This window comes from Alligator sinensis, unplaced genomic scaffold (assembly GCF_000455745.1).
Source record: "Alligator sinensis unplaced genomic scaffold, ASM45574v1 scaffold872_5, whole genome shotgun sequence".
In the NCBI taxonomy this organism is placed as follows: domain Eukaryota; kingdom Metazoa; phylum Chordata; order Crocodylia; family Alligatoridae; genus Alligator; species Alligator sinensis.
In genome coordinates, this window is record NW_005842730.1 from 345952 (window position 1) to 363557 (window position 17606).

Here is a 17606-nt window from a genome sequence, read left to right on the forward strand (position 1 = left end):
CTCTGGCCTGTGAAGCTGTGTCATGTCCCCCATGTTGTGGAAGGGGAGCAGTGACCATGTTAATTGCCAGTGCCCCCCTTCCAAATGTCCATGTCCCCGAGGGCCAGATGACATGGCCCTGTGTGCTAGATCACTTCAGTGTGCAAGCAGGCTGATCTATGGCCAAATCTGGGTGCATGAAATTGGGCCAGCCTTCTAGACTGCACCCACGAACAAACCCTGTGGACTGACCCTGCAGTGGATCCAGGCTCTAGATCAACCCTGGTCCAGAAATGCCAAGCACCAGTGGTTCAAGCAGTAGCAAATCATGCTGTCAGAGCCATTGGTCCTAGACTCAAGCCCTACTGATGCAGCCAGTGCTGCCTGCAGACTTATTTTTTCATGGGCAATGGGCTAGCAGAGGGTGGACTAGCCAAGAAAACTCATAGCTCTGCGCTCTTCCTTCACCTGTCGCTTCCTCTCTGTGATCAAAGAACTGATGTAGTACTGACTGGTTCAGAGTGGAGCATGTCCCATTATATTCGTTACTCTCTTCTCCAGCCCTGCACCTGGGCTGCATTCATCTGTCTTGTCCACTCCTACATCCTTTTAGATCATAAGCTCTTACAGGGTTGTAGATCGTGCAGCATGCGGGGTCCAGCCTGGTTATCTCATAGTGTTGGCCTTGATGCAGGAAGCGTGGGTAGGGTCTCCTGCCTCTGCTACGCAGGAGGTCAGCCAAAATGATAGAAGAGATCCTGTCTGCGGGTAAAACTTTAGTGCAATTCATATTATAATGTCAATACAGCTTGGTCTTTCTCTCCTCCTCCAGACAGGGTGAGGCACTGCTCATTAGAAACCCAGACCTTTATTAGTAATTATCTCTATTTCAGTACTTCACAGGAGTCTCCTCATGGATTGTAACCCCACTGTGCCCGGGGGCTGTACCAAAATGTTAATAAATATGACTGCATGTAAATGCGAAGGTGCAGACAATAGTACCTGATTTCTGCTCCTTTCTTCTCTCAAGGGCATTTGTTAGCTGATTCCTCTTAAGTAGAGAGGATTGACACTACTATTCCTTAGGAACACATGGGTACATAGCAGCGCACGGGAGCTTGTGGGTCCCTCAAGTCTGGTCCCAAGTCACCACGCTGTGTAATTCTGCTCATAAACCCATCATGCTCCATCAGAAAACCAGCATTTATTTATCATGTAGTACATAGAGGCCCCAAGGGAGACTGCAACTGCTTTGGACAAGCTATTGTATGCCCAGAGCAAGGGCGCGTGGTGCCCAAAAGCTCATCTGACACTTCTCCCAGCTATGTAGCTGGTCCAATAAAAGATATGACCCCCTCCCAAAAAAAGTCCTTGTTGCTTGTATATTTTACTGGACTGTCGTGGCTAAAACCATAGTCCAAATCTGCCAAAGCAAGGCATCCTATAGCACACACCACCTTGCATGAGGAGAAGATGAGCAAACAAATGATACCTGACAGATGTCAATCACATTGTTTGATGCACTCCTGGAAGGGGCTCAGAAACGCAGGTGGTGAGGACAGAACAAAATTAAAAAAAAACACTATGAAAGATAAAAGGGCATCTCTTGTTCTCCTCTGGTGTAAGGTACCTCCAAACTGGCACAGTTTCTGCTGGGGGTCTCTAGTCAAAAATGCATTGGCACCAAATCTGTGTTAGGCAGTCTACCGTAAGAGATGGTCCTGAGGAGGGTACAACAGAAAGACACCAGCCACAGTGTAGGAGGGAACAGAACGGCAGAGCAGTGAAGCAATCTGCCTCGGGTCCCACACCAGGTCTGTGGCAGAGCCAGAAGCAGCTTCCAGGTTTTGCAGTCCCTGGTTCTGGGCCTCAGCTGTGCAGCCTGCCAGAGTGCCCTTTTCCAATGCTATAGTTGCACAGAAATGTTATTTACTATTTTTCTGGAGCCCAGCCAGATGGACTGGCTATTAGCCTGTTTCTATACTGGTTAGAGTTTACCTGGGGATTAGCAAGTACGGTAGGTGTTGATCTCCTTGTTTCATTAAGCATCTATTGATTGGTTTCCATGTGTTTGTTCACTTAGAAGGACTTCAGCAGCCACCTCTGCAGGGAATGCTAATGGTGCCGCTGCTCTGGGCATGGGGTGGAGAGAGTTGTGATAATGAGTCAGGCTGATGATGTGAGAGCTCTCAGAGCTAGGTGGTAATAACCTCATTTCCTTTGGTCTGGGTTAATGAGGTCCCAGTGGGGAACACGGAGGAGGTGGGAGGCTTTCACTGGGGTAGAAGATGGATCTCTCTTCCCTAAAGACCTCCCCCAATAGGATTCTATTTCTACCGCGGACGCACAGGCCTGATGGTGCTTGCAGGGAGGTTCATCCGGTGGTTTCAATAGAGCAATGACTCTTCTGTTATCTTTGCACAGGGGGGGCTGCTCTTGCAAAGTCCTGAGTATTCCTGTCGCATGAGGATCTGACTGATGAGGCTGAAGCTGGACCACAGGTGAAGAGCTAAATGCGTCATCTCAAATAGGTCTCTGAATGTAATCACTGGACCTTGCAGAAGCTCTGCGAGGTGGTGTTCGCGTTCGCTTTGATATGCAGGTTTCAGAGCAAGGGAACTTTGCTGAGTTACAGCCTAAATTTCATTGTGCTCTCAGATTCATACTCTCCCATCCATACTGAGTAGTTATTACATCATGTATAATACAGTAGCTCCAGGTGGGTTTAATTTATTATCAGGGCCCCTGTGGTGCTAGGTGCTGTACAGATGCAGCATGAAAAAGCCATTGCAGAAGGCTCTGTAACACTGTGTTCCCTTATGGACCTCACTGGTCCATGGCTATGGCTTTGGCTTTGGCTATTCCAGATTTCATTGTGGGATAATGCATTTTAAAGGACTGACGGTGTCTACCATATTTGTACTTGCATCTGGCATTTGTATTTAGTTGCATTGTGGCGTTAGGACACAATTGTATCTGGGTCTTAGGAGTGCCCTTTTAAAAAGACATGGCTGTGCTAGACTTTGAAGTCTGTCTTTTGGCCTTGGAGAGGAGGATTCATAGCATGGCTTTCCCGAAATGTATTGCTTTAAAGCCCACCTCTCTGCAGCAGAGGAGGAAAAAGGCAGCTGCAGGCATCCTACACGCAGATCTGCGCTACAGATTGCAGGCTTATTTAAGGTGCTTCAGGGCTACCAGGTCCTAGCCTTGGTCTCCCTTGTTTTCTGGTGAAGCCCCACCGCTGCTAATGGTAAAAATGCCATTGGCTTCATGGGAGCAGGCCTGAGCCCAGAGTTTTTGATTTGCTGACTGATCATGCAGAATTTTACGGTGACCTTAGGAGCTGTGGGCTCTGCCCCAATTTCTTGCACCCTTGAGAAGGAGGCTTAATTGCTTGGTGCCTAAGCTCCCCATCTCTACCATAGGGCTGGCCAGCCTTCCCCCCCCCCCCCCCTTTTATCTGCCTTCACTATGTCAACTGGAAGGTTTGCAGGACAGGGACTGTCCCTTATTGCAGGGGTGGCCACCTCTGTGTGTGGCCCACAGCTGATCGGGGAAGAGATGACACTACAGCCACAGATAGAGGAGGGAGCAGAAAGCAAGGCAGCGGATCAGGCAGGGAGCACAGGGCAGGGACCAAAAAGCAGATAGTTTGGGAATCTAGGGCAGGAAGCAGAAAACAGGGGCAGATTAGCAAAGAGCCCACGGGGAGCAGTAAATAGTCAAGGAACCCCAAAGGGGGAGCAGAAAGCAGAGCAGCAGATCAGGCAGGGGAAGGGGATCAGAGTAGCAAAAAGGTTGGCCCTACTGTACGGATGCACAGAGCCTAACACAACGGGGCCTTATTGTTGGCTGAGGTTATAAGGGGCTACTGCAGCGCTGGGAATAAGTAGCTATGTACACACTAGAGAAGTCCAGCTCCCCAAAGACACATTTCAGTAAGTTTTAGATAGTCAGTCATGCAATCTGATGCAGTATGTGGCTAACTCATTAGTATTTAAAATCGCCTTTCTCTGCCATCCTGTATGCTTTAACTCTATGGGCTCAGCTCTGGAGGGCAATCCTGATGGTTTCCCTCAATAGGGCTAGTTTGAAAAGGCAATGATTTTGTTGCAGGGCGTTGCTGATGGTGAACGCGCTGCATATACATTTTGCTCCTGGCCCAGTAATAAAAAAATGCCAAGGAGATGTGAAAGGAGGGGCCCGGGCCTGGTCCCCTCCTCCCCTTTCTCGTATCCTTTTCTATTGGTTCACGCAAGAAGAATAAAGCAGGAGACTTCACAACGCAACATCACAGAGGTTCAGTCTGTGAATCTGTGCTGGACACAGCCCCTTTGACCAATGCCAAGACTACCTTGAAGGTAATAACCTGGACAGCTGAATTAGATGAGAAAGCTTCCTTCCTTCTTCTTGTCTCAGGTCTATCTCTTTCTGTCTTTAGAGTTTACTTTCAATTCTGTTTCTTCAAGTTGCCTTTGCTGTACAACTTCCCTGGGCTTTTTTAGTGTCTTTGCAGAGCAAAACACATTCCCAGAAACCTTGCAGATGGGATGCTGAGAAAGGTGGCTGTTATGGTGGAATGGGTAATGGTAATGGCAGGTTTTTGGAAATGTTCCCTAACAATCACAATTCCTACTTTCAGATTTGATTTAAGAAGGGGTTTTTTTGCATTTGCCCCTCAGATTTTCCTTGAGAACCTGATGGCAAGCTATTCAGCTCCTTGTTGGGAAAAGTTCTGGGCATCACTTTTTTGCTGCCGTATAGAAAAAGAAACAAAAAGCATAATTCAGTCAATAATTTCCTCTTTTAGGATAGAGAGAGTCAAATATGTGTATATATAAAGCTTGCCTAGCATAGCAAAGGCAAGAGCTATCTAATAATCAAAGAAAGGGGTGATCTTAGATGAAGCACTGAGGTTAGTGGATTACCACAGTGCTTTAAGGCAAAGACCTTTCTTTTCTACAATGTAATGTTTCAAGGACTGAGTATGTTCAGTTAAACAGCTTAGTTTCCAAGTACAATGGAGAGCTGCTATGCTTATGTAGCAAAGAGGTAATGAGATTAATTCTGCTTATACCCAGACTTTAATGGAGTGGAAATGGATATCTCTCCCATAGTACCAGGACCTCGGGTTCTGAGGATGCTGGAATAATAGGCCCTGCCTGAATACACATATTAAAAGCAGTTACAGGGAGTAGCACCAGCATTACACTGTCTACTTCAAAGTGTGTGCATGCATGTGTGTGTGTGCAGCTAACAGCGTTAGTATGTCTGAAGCTCCCAACTTTTATAGAAGCAGGGCATTGGCTGCCATGGCCCCCTGTTTTACTGGTGACAGGTTACCGTGTTATGTCTTGTGTTGCGTCAAAGTTCATGGTAGTTTTATGAAGAGTTTAGATTATGGATTTTCAAAGGATGGCTTGGATAGGGACGATCCTGCCGCAGGCAGGGGGTCGGACCCTGGAGGTCCCTTCCAGCCCTACTTCTCTAAGAGTCTATGATCTAAGCTAGTATTTTGTTTAGAGCTTCATTAGTCAATGCAAGATTTTGCTCTTGGACTCTTCCAGCAACAGGAAGTTTTCTTTGCCCGCTTCATTCATTTGTGTGTTCACAGCTGTTGGGATGCCTGCAGCAGACAAAGATATTTAGCCAGCTTTTGAAAACAAGTACGTTTGGATTCAGGGCACTCTTCTTCGGTAACTCATTCTACCGCCAGGGGCCCTCCCAGTGAAGAACAAGAATACAAGCCATTTAGTCTCATGACTTCTTAAGAGCATCTTCATATTTCAGTTGTCAAACACAATCTAATAGACCTTAATACAATGCGATCCTTACCAAAGGAATACAGCTGTTGGATGCATAAAGTGGTGGGGCTGGGGAGCAAGTAGCAAAATGAAAAACATTAAAGAGCCAGCTGCAGGGGCACTTCCAGCACGATTTATGGAGATCCCTAATTATAATTGAAACATCACAAGCACCCTTCAACTTGCCACAGGTAAAGAAGGGGAACAGGGCACCGTCAGTGTCCTGCCAGAGCAAGGACAGGAAGTAGTTTGTTAACATATGCACAAGCGATCCAAGGACGAAAACCATGCCCTCAACACAGAGGAAGGCAAAAACCTCACAGGCTGACCTGATCTGACTGCGGGGTAAAATTACATCCTTATCCCAGATGTGGTGATCAGTCCGACCCTGAGCAGAGGGGCAAAACCCTCTAGCCAGAAACCTGTGGGTCTTTTAAGTCCCCAAAATGGGACATCAGAATGGGTCTCTGGGCTGGGAGGGGTCCAAGGGTGCAACAGATAGTTGATGTCCCGAGTGCTGGGTAGATGGGAGAAAGCTTACCATAATCAGAATTACACATTATGTTCTAGACCCATTCATAACTCATTGTTTGCTTTCTTAACAAGCCACCAGTCTTCAGAAGCAGGTGAGGATGAAGCCCACTCTGAGACACGGTGCCCTCCTAGCCTGCAATCACACCATCACCTCCCTTCCCGAAGATGGCATTCATTATGGGCTGAGTGGTGTCTCCTGCTTGTTTATCAGATATCTGTTAGCCCTTTGCCTTGGCCTAGTTGTCCTGGTGAGTCTCACCGGAAACCTCCTTATGATCCTGGTTCTTGCTGACAGCTTCCAGGGCAGCAAAAGTAATATCACTGCTATCACCAGCACCCTCATGATCAACATCTCTGTCTTTGACATGATCTTCCTTCTTTATGATGTACCAGTAATGCTCCTCACCTTCCTCTTTGAGGACTGGAGGCTTGGGGCAGCTATCTGCATCAGTAGCCAGAGTCTGTCTACTTGGGCCATGTGCTCTGGCTTCTACACGATGGTGGCCACTTCTGTCTTGCGTTACCTGGCTGTTGTCCACCCAACGTGCTCCTTCTCTTCCACCTGCTGCCATAGACTCCTGCTGCTCAGCTTAACCTGGATCCTGGGCTTTGTGGTCTCCATTCCCAGCTGGATGCACCAGCAGGTCATTAGCCTTGAGAGCCGGCTCTACTGCATATTGTGCATGACGGAGCTGCAGACTGTGCTCTACTTTGCTCTCTTTGCTGGCGTGGCTTTCCTCCCTGCCATGCTCCTGATGGTGCTGTGCTACTGGGAGATTGTCCGATTCCTCTGGTGCCGAAGGGGAGGGGTTATTCGTGCTGAGAACTGTCACTGCAAGAGCAGGCAGGTCACTGCCAAGATCATCACCATTGTGATGGTCTTTGTGGTGATGTGGATGCCATATTGGGTGGTGACCTTCCTCCTGGTGAATCACAGCCTGCCGCACAACCCTGTGGTCTATGTGGTTTCCAGTTTGTCCATACTGCTGGCCTATTCCAACTGCTGTGTCAGCCCCCTCATTTTCTTTGGTTTCTCAGACCAAACACGGCTGCAATTGAAAAATCTTTTCAGGGGGCATTACAGGGCTAATGCAGGCAGGAGCCATGCCTACAGAGCTGAAATTGCTGTCTGCACCACAGCTCCCAACTTCTACCGACTCTCCTTGGAGGCAGAAATCTCATAGGAATAGCTGTCTTGAGAGTTCAGGTTGGAAAAGCTACAAGCCCGGGCTTGTGTGTGTTGCTGCGGGGCATCCATTTCTGGTTCTTGCAAGGACTGGCAAATGTAAAGATGCACAAAAGCACAGCACCCCTAGCTGGGCCACTGGCAGGAACGGTGGTGGTCGGGAGAGTGCTCTGGGCCATCACTGCTATCAGCAGTGCTAGAGTAGTTGTGGGAGACTTGCAAGAGAAGCCTGGCCCTGTAGACCTCCATCACAAAACTCCAGGGGACTTCACTGAGGCCAGGCCTTTACCCTAAAGTAAGATTTTCAGAAATTGCGAGGGTTGGCTTAATTCTGCTCAGACTGAAGTTAGTGGGAGCAGGGCAAGGCCACCAATGAGCATTTTTGAAAACCCCATTGAATAAACCAGGAGTTTTCAACCTTTTTTTAACAAGTGTACCCTTCTGTCTCAAAGTTTCCGCTCATGTACCCCTTTATATTAAAATTATTTAGGGGGCTGAGAGCATGCGCACATGAGCCCCCCCCAGCCCCCCAGCACGTAAGTCTGTGGGGGAGAGGAAAGAGCTGGTGGGGGGCAGATCAAGGCCCCCACTGTGAGGGAGGAAGTGAGGCACGGGCAGGGGCTGGGGTGAATGGGGCCCCAACTGGGCCAGGTTGTGGGACAACCGGATCCTGGGCGGCTCGTCCAGGGGTGCAGGGGGGCTCCTGCCGCTGCGTGCACCCTGGCAGACGACTGGGGGGCACATGCCCCCCCCGATCTGTGCGTGGGGCAGAGGTGGCTGCCACTGCATGCTGGGCTTTGCACCCCGCTGCCCTGGGAGCGGTGCGACACCACATATCTCCCACCTCTGGGTGGGCAGAGGGCACAGCACAGCCTGGTGGCAGCAGGCACATGGCATCGCACTGCTCCCAAGGCATCTGCAGTGGCGCTCAAAGCCCAGTGCACAGTGGCAGCCACCTCTGCCCTGCACACAGTTCGGGGCGGGAGGGGGGCACATGCTCCCTGGCCCTTCCATCAGGGTGCACACAGCAGTGGGAGCCCTCCTGTACCCTGTATGACCTTTTTAAGTATCCGTAGGGGTACGTGTACCCCTGGTTAACAACCACTGGAATAGACAATGCACTAGTTATTCCCAATATGATTGACAGCAGTATGGACAACCATTATTATGGTAAAAAAATCTGACCACATCTGTATGGTTTCAAAAATACCATACTTACTCACATATATCACGCACACCCTTTCCCCCCAAAACTAACAATCTAACATTGGAGTACATCTCTTATGTAAGGAAATGGGTTCCCAGGGAGGTATGGGGATGCTGGGGACTGTGACCTGCTCCCTCCTGGGCACATAGAGTCCACTCATTAGTGTCACTGCCCCTCCCCTTGCTGCTTAGCCAAAAACTAGGGGTTTAACCCTCTCCTTGATAGCAGCCTACAACTCCCTGAAGGGGAGCTCCAAAGAGGACGGAGCTGGACTGTTCTCAGTGGTGGCAGATGACAGAACAAGGAGAAATGGTCTCAAGTTGCAGCAGGGGAAGGTTTAAGTTGGATACTAGGGAAAGCTTACTCACTAGGAGGGTGGTGAAGCACTGGAACAGGGTACCCAGGGAGGTGGTACAATCTCCATCCTTGGAGGTTTTTAAGGCCCGTCTTGACAAAGCCTTGGCTGGGATGATCTAGTTGGGGCTGGTCCTGATTTGAGCAGGGGGTTGGACTAGATGTGACCTCCTGAGGTCCCTTCCACCCTCATTTTCTATGATTCTTTATGGCTGATGGTGAATTGGCAGTACTTTTTGGTGGGCTAGCAAGGGAAGGGGAAGTAATGCTGATGAGTGCAGTCTGCCCCTGCTTCATACAGCCAGCAGTCAGGCATGGTGAGCCTGTGGCAGGTAAGACTGAAAGAATTTTTTCCCCCCTTTCATCCTGCCTTTCCAAAAACAAGGTGTGTGTGTCGTATTTAGGGGTGGTATGTGGTATGCAAATAGATACCGTATCTATTAATTGCTTTAAATTGTTGTGTACTTTTTGGAGTTAATTATAACTGTGTCAAATTAAGCAGTGACATTTTCTCTGGGTGTTACTGCCCCAGCTTGTGTGCATGAGCTCCCTTGTTCTGTACTGTATATGTTACATCTTAAGTTGTCTGCCTTTGCTTTAATTTACAGGGATTAAAAGTAATGTGAAGCGTTCAGTACCAGAATGAGGTTATTCTGTTATGTGTCAGCATCCATCCTTCATCAAGGGAATGAAGCAGATTGGGAGGTTTCACTACACAGACTTTCATGGGAAAGGCTGTAAGAAGAAAACAGGCCATTGTAAGCTGGATAGAGCTGATGAATGAAGATTAAAAAAAAATGGTCTCAGCATTACCTCTTTGAATCTGGCCTGTCCCTTTGTCAAAAAAGGTTAGATATCGAAATGCTTTATGAGATCAAGGCTCTCTTTTATGTGGGATATTCCAGGATGGACTCCAATGACTTACAACTCAGAATACCTTTTTACTTATACTTACTTTTACTTAGCCAAGCTTCTAGCAAAGTTCTCCAGATTGGAGAAATTTACCACATCTGGGTTAGCCCTGCCTTGCACCATAAGCTTCTAAATCCAGCTGTGCACACAGAAACTGGCCCAACAATCCTTTATTGGCAGAGCTACTTCAGTAGCTGAGCATCGTGTTGCTGCAGCCCCTGTGCTGCTAAGTTACCCTCTCACCACCCCTCCATGGCTGCCCTCACAGCTCACTTCAGAAAGACATTGTGTCCCACCGCACCCCCAGGTTGGGCTATTAACTCTCTTGTTCCTGTGGCAGAAAGAGAGAGATGGTGAATCAGATAGATGAGAAAAACTTCATTTGGGTCCTGGCTTTATCAGAGAGTCATCCTGAGACACTCCAGAAATCTAAGCTTTGCTTCTGCCATCTGACCACTTGGGGCAATAACCTTTTCAGAGGTTTGTTGTGAGGTCAATCCCTGAAAGCACCTAATGTATTGGAACATCTGGCCCTAGGCCTCTGGTTTTTGCAAAGCAGTGTGGCCATCTTGGGTGGAGATCCCTGGAGAAGGTGTTCATAGAAAATGCGGGTTGGAAGGGACCTCAGGAGGTCACATCTCGTCCAACCCCCTGCTCAAAGCAGCACCATTCCCAACTGGATCATCCCAGCCAAGGCTTTGTCTAGCTGGGTTTTGACACCCCCCAAGTGTAGAGCTTCCACCACCTCTCTGGGTAACCTGTTCTGGTGCTTTACTACCTTCCTCATGAGAAATTTCTTCCTAATATCTAACCTAAACCTCCCTTTTTGCAACTTGAGACCATTGCTCCTTATTCTGTCATCTGCCTCCACTGAGAACAGTCCAGCTCCATCCTCTTTCAAACCCCCCTTCAGGTAGTTGAAGACAGCTATTAAGTCTTCTCCCAGTCTCCTCTTCTGTGGCTGAGGCCACCAGTGACTAAGAGCCCCCTGAGGATGGAGCACCTCTGACGGCTCCAGGAAGGTCCCTCCTCAAGTGTGGGGGAGGCCTGTCCTGTTGTGGTGGACAAAGAGGGGCTCAGGTTTCCTGGACTTTCAGTCTGGTGGTACCTTTCACCAGCACTAATTCCACACCCCAAGTCCCTGGACTGTCAGGAAGTGTCCCCTGCCTGTGGTGACACCGTCACGGCTATGGGATCTGCCTGGACCATCTCATGAATCCTTTCTGTCCCTGTCTAACCCACGTGGTTTCCCCTGTACAGGGAAAGCATATACCAGCACCTGTCCCAGACGTCTGCTGACAACACCAACAAGAACATCAGCCAGTACAGCATCGACCCTACCACGCGTTACCCCAACATCAATCTCCACTCCATAAAGCCCAACCAGGTAACTCAGTCACACCCCACCAGGGGTCTAGGCTGCTGGTGAAATGAGCACTGTGGGATCCCATCTCCTGTGCGAGCCCCGCCAAGGGGGTGCAGAGAAGGGGGGCTCAGAGGCCCCCAGCCCACACTTTGCAGCACCGTGCCCCAGCCCCCAGGCTCTCGGGGAGACCTGGGCTTGGGGGCAGCTGCGGCCTCAGGCTGCCCTCTGGGAGCTGAACAGCCGTGTCCTGTAGAGCGCGGATATGTGGGCACCCAGGGAAGGCTGCCTGCCCAAATACCCTCCTCGGGGCCTGGTTCAGACCAAGGTCAAGCTGCAGAGCTGCCTCCAGGGCCTTCAAAAGGCAAAGGGCCACAAGCCGGGCTGGCGCTGGGCAAAACCCAGACCAGCATCCCAGGGTCTGCTGTCCTCGTTGAAGGGTCCCAACACTATGCCCAGGAGGCCGCTCACCGCCCCAATGAGCTTCTGATGTCCAAAGGTGCGCAAGGGACCGGCGCAGCCCCTGGTTTGGGACACCCTCCTCCGCCCTGCACTGGGAGGCTCTGCCTGGCAGAGCTCTGGCTGTGGGGGGACCTCTGAGCTCAGGGGACTGCTGCTCCCCACCCGGGGTCTGCACAGAACCTCCTCCGACCCTCCTGGCAGGGCACCCTGCCCTGTGCTGGGTCTGGGGCAGTGTCAAAAAGAGGGGCGGATGGCTTTAACTTCAGGTGAGAGCCCTCTAACTGTCCTCTCTGGATGGAAGAGTCCCAGCCTCTGCAGGAAAGCTTCTCTCTAGCCCCACTCTGAACATCATCCCCTGCTCAAATGAAGCCACCTTTTAGTAAAGGGAAATTTAGGAAGGTGCAATTTCAGAACCTAGATACAAACTTGTCCAGGCACTGTGTTAGCATGCCCAACTCTTGTGCAATAAATCACAGAGATCTTTAATGACCACAAGCAGTCACAGAGGACTTGGGTTCACAAGTCTTTTGAAAATCTAGGATTAAAATAGCTTCCTCTTTCTACGTACACAGGCTGCAGATTGCTGTGGGACATACGTATAGAGAAACCTGGCTTTTTCCTAGCCTGCTTTGCTCACACCCAGTGACTAGGGGAGGAAAACTCTGCCCTCTTGTCTCTGTATTTCCCAGACGTTCAAGAATAAAATAACCTGCAGCCATAAGTGTATCATCTAAGGAAGGGACGTTCCCAGCCAGCCAGGTGAGAGGCCCCTGCAGACTAGCTACACCCCCCAACTCCTGTTTCTACACTAGACTCCTATGGCCAGGTGAGTCTTCTTCCTTTGGAAGAAAATGTGAGATTGTCTTGGTCCATGATCAAAGAGTCGGTCTTTTGAGTGAGAAAGAGGCTGTTTCCCTTGTAAGAGACATTTCCTTGCAGGACAGTCTGGGGTTTGGCACAGGTATTATTGCAAGTTTCCTTTACCTTGACTTTTCAAGCCAGGTTGATCAAAGGATAAACTGGTGTCACATAGGACACCCATATTTAGCACAGCAGATGTTAAGTCCCCTGAACTGCTGCTTTGACTCTCTCCTGCCATTCTTCAGTCCCTGCTGCTGATGTCCAGATGCCCAGGAACAAGACTTAAAGAGCTAGACCCGTATTAAGGTTTTATAATAAAATACAAGCAGGATGCCTGAGAGACAGATGTCAGAGATCTGGCTGCAGTCAGGTAGTTGGGGGAAATACTGGGTCTGTGGCAGATGTTCTGATTTCTAGCCACATGGGAAGACCAGAACTTAAGTAGCTAATGTACCGGGTCCATCCTGAACTGGGCCACCTGGCTCCCAATCGTACCTAGAGTCTTGCTCATAGATACATGGATTCATACACATTAGGGGCTGGAAGGGACCTCGCAAGATCATCAAGCCCAGCCCCCTGCCATAGGCAGGAAGTCTGCTGGCGTCAAATGACCCCCGCAAGATAAACATCCAAATGCCATTTGAATGAGTCCAGAGTAGGTGCTCATCAAGGTAGGTGCTCATCAAGGTTTAAATCTAGACCTGGCTGCTAGTGACTAAATATCATTACAACCTAAAGGAAGGAAGGTGGCCTGTGGGCCATGAGTGTGGTGGGTTGCAGCCTTGTTCTTTGTGAATTGTTGTCATTGTCACCAAAGGTGCTGTCCCTTTGTTAAGTGCTGGCAGCTGGAGATTGGTGCAGAAGGTGCTGTAAGAAAAGGGGTAAAGTAAAGATGCTGTTGGAGGGCATTTGGTGAACAGGGAATAGGAGGCCATGTGAGCAAAGGGTAGGCTCAGGGAAATCCTAGAGAATGAGATCAGGGATTCCCAAAAGAAATCTATCTGGGCAAGAAAACAGAAGCCTGCTATATATGAGAAGAGCTGAGCTAGTGCAAATGTGGGCACTCTCCCAAGGTCTGAAAGGTAAAAAGTCTGCTGCAATAGGGACTTGGCCCTTGCACCATCTATGAAATTCATCCTTGCTTTAATTTCACCAACCTAACTGTAGTCTCCGTCCCTTAGCAGTGGAGCATTTCCCAACCATTAATTAATGTAGCCTTGCTACCTCCGTTTCCAGGGAAGAAGTTAAGCTCATCTTTTCCTATTCACACATGGGGCAGTTAAGGCAGGGAAGAGGGAAGTACCTCTTGCAATATCATGGACTTGGCAGGGTGACTGAACTTGGATTAGAAGCAGGCGGTCCAACACCCAGCACCTTAACTGTAAGCTGTACTGAACCCTTGGCGGGTTCAGAGGACCACACGGGTATATTAAACTAGAAAAAGAGGGTTAGAATGGGATGTTTCAGTGGGATGTGCGCATTGCTATCTACATTTACAATCTTAACTAGGGTTGGCAAGCTGGTCAACTGACTGGTCAAATACTGTCAACTGACCAGTCAATTGACTGCATATTTTTTGATCGGTTAAAGAATATAGTAATTTTACAAAAATCTACATTTTTTGTAGTTTTCTGAATAGAAATATGATTTTTATTGTTTTTTGACACATTTCTTAATGGCAAATTTGTGCTTTTACTGTGTATTATTTCGATGAATTGGCAAATTTTTTTACAATTTTTGACCGATAATTGGCTGAGCTTTATTTGACAAGTCAAATACCCGAGCCTAATTCTGTCTTTGTTTTCTCTGCATTGCACCTTTAAATTTCCACACTCCCCTGCAGACAGCTTCTGTATTCAGCCCAGATGGCAGCAAGGTAGAGATCCACATTGCTGTCCCTTATGGAGACTTTACTCTTGTTCCCTCTTGCTTAGCTGCTTTCCTTGAAGTTGAAGTGACAAGTCACATGAGCCAATAGCATATGGCTGGTCTCTATGCATGAAACAGAATCGGCTTGCTGAGGGTTTGGGATTCTCCAGGAGAAGAAAGAGCACTTTGGTGATCTAGTAAAGAGGCCTTTTTTTAACTGGTTTGTCCAAAATTTGGCAACGTATAGTAGCAAATCTGTTCCTTCCAGCTGAGGAGCAGGCTATTACACTGGGCCATGGGACAGGCAAGTCATTGACAGCAGGGAATCAGACCTGGGACTTCTGTATCCTTATGCACAGATCTCCACTGCTTGAGCTAAAACAGCTGGGCTCTGATAGGGCATGTCTGCATCCTCCATGTCCTCAGGAAGGGGCACCCTCAAGTGCTTTCCATGCACTGACTCCATTTGCAGGCACCAAACCCAGAAACATGGTGGTGAAGCTGCTACAGGGGCATCTCCAGTATGGCTTCACTCTGCATTTCCAAGGTCAGGGTGTGTGAGGGAGCAGGTGCACGGGGTGGGCCTGAGAGCATCCCATACCAAGAGCACCCCAGATGCAGTGTAGATGCCCTTTGGCAGGTCTATAACAGGCTCCTTGACCTCTACCTGACTTGCCACCCACTAGAGGAGTAGGAATGGCATTCACTAGGACCCCCAAGATGCTGTTCAGTAGTGTGCTCTCAAAAAATCACAAGGGAAACAACCATCAGCTCTACCTTCTTCATCATCCCAGCCCATGTATGCCCCAGCTATACTATTTTCTTCTCCCAAAGGGTGTACAGTAAGTGCTTCTCTTAGTTGTGGTCACCCAGTGCTGCACATCTCCCACCCAGACCCCAGGAGCACCTTCCACGCTGGCTCTGCTGGGACTATAGAGCTGCTGCAGTAGTCAAGGGTTTGGAGGCATGATCTGGTACCCAGTACCTGAGACTGAGCCATAAACTTGAGTCACTGCTTTGTAGGAGGATGGAGGAAGCCGGATAGGTGGAAGATCAGCTTCTGGTGAGTGGTTCTGGCAGAGCTAATGTTACTCCGGAGATACCCCTTTGGTTTGTGCATGGACAATGCTTATAAGGCCATCCCTTCCTGGCTGAGAGTAAGTTTTGCCTTGCAGAAAAAGCAGAGGGAGGAGGAGTTATGGCCTCTCTATAGCTCTGGTAAGTCATTGCCTCCCTGTGCTTCCCCATTGGTAAATTCATTTTCTTCCTTCCAAAGCTGCTGCAGTGCTTATGAAGTGTTTGCACGGGATCAGATGGAAGGTGCAACCTAAATAACAATTTCTACTTATTACCGTTTGAGACTGTTCTCCTCCTTTCATTCAGGCTGGAACAATGAACTTATCATCAACCACAGCAGTTGTTTTTCTAGCTCCTAACACCACAACCAACTTCACCTCCACACATGGGAGTGGATACAACTTCCTGGGCTTGACTGAGATGCAGCTCAGATGCATCTTTGCCTCTTGCTGCGGCCTCATTTTGTTAGTTGGCTTTGTGGGAAACCTGTTGATGTTACTGGTCTTGATTGAGGGTCTTCGAGCCAGCAGCAGCAGCTCTATCTCCACCATGACCAACACCCTCATGGTTAACATCACCATTTCAGACCTGGTCTTCCTCTTGTACAATGTCACAGTGCTGCTGCTCACTTTTGTCTATGAGGACTGGCAACTGGGGGTGGCCATCTGTATCAGTAGTCAGAGCTTCTCCATGTGGACCATGTTTTGCAGCTTCTACAGCATGGTGGCCACATCCATCCTGAGGTACCTAGCAGTGGTCCATCCAACCTGCTCCTTCTCAACAAATAAGGTCCAGAGGTTTTGGCTTTGCATGAGCATGTGGCTTATGGGCTTTGCTGTCTCCATCCCCAACTGGATGCACCAAGGGGTCATTAAGATTGGTGATGCTCGCTACTGTATGCTCCTCATGACCCCAGAGCAAACCTTCCTGTACTTTGTTCTCTTTGGGGGCATTGCCTTTCTGCCCTTTGTGCTGCTATTGGTTCTGTGCTATTCCAGAATTGTCCAGTCCCTCTGGTGCAGGGAGAGTGTCACAGTCCATTCTTCAGTAACCATCCATCTCAACCAGAAGGCCACCATCATGATCCTGACTGTGCTAATAGTTTTTATCCTAATGTGGATCCCCTGTTCCGTGATGATCTATCTCTCTGCAACCCACAGCTTTCCAGAGACTTCAGCAGGTTTTGTAGCCTCCAGTTTGTCTTCAGTGCTGGCTTATTCCAACTGCTCTGTGAGCCCCCTCATCTGCTTCTCCCTTTCTGAACAGTTTCAAGCAGGCCTGAAAAAGTTGCTTTTTCGGAGAGTCCCCTGGTGAACTAGGATTTGGAACAAACTGGGCACATCTGCACGCTTAATGTGCAGTAGCCTGATAACATTGCGTAGTAGAAGATTGACAGCATCCAGATGTGTTTGGCACATGTGGGTTGAGACAACCACCTGTTCAGTGACCTTCCCTGAAGAGGGGAGGTTGGAAACAGGTGGATATCTTGGTGGGAAGTCAGGAGCAAGAGCTGTTCTTTTGATTGGGGTATAGCTATATATTTTACGTTGGTGTAAAATAGAATAGAAATAAACCATGTTCTTCAAAAGCTTAAGCAAAATTCTCACCTGGCAGGGACTGGGAAGACACTTCCCATGGGCAGATTAATTTATAATTGTCTTCTATGATATTTTTTTGCACCTTCCTCTGAGACAGCTAGTGCTAGAGACAAGACTCCGGATTGTGTGGATTACTGCGTGTGGATTATTGTCTTGATCCTGTTTGACTGTTCCTGCGAGCTCTAGTACTGCAGAGCCATCAGCGAACACCAGGACATGTGAGTTGGTGAGCTTTCAGTGTTCCCACACAGGTTCAGTAACTCACTGTTATTACTCTGATGACTGCTTTTAGTTCCCTCCAATGCAATGTCTGCTTCTCTGTTATGCATCATTCACACCACATTATCTTCACGTCCTCTGTTTAGAATGGTTTAATTCTGTGCACGTGCTTTGTAGGGAA

At 48.7% G+C, this 17606-nt stretch overlaps 1 long non-coding RNA gene across 1 annotated transcript; it reads left to right on the forward strand.

Moving 5' to 3' along the window:
* The first annotated feature begins 2221 nt into the window (after nucleotides 1-2221).
* On the forward strand, nucleotides 2222-15986 carry LOC102378404. Its single transcript, XR_325021.2, has 5 exons — nucleotides 2222-2241; nucleotides 2404-2480; nucleotides 11237-11363; nucleotides 12491-12627; nucleotides 15808-15986. It is a non-coding gene; the product is annotated as an uncharacterized LOC102378404 (long non-coding RNA).
* The last annotated feature ends 1620 nt before the right edge of the window (nucleotides 15987-17606 follow it).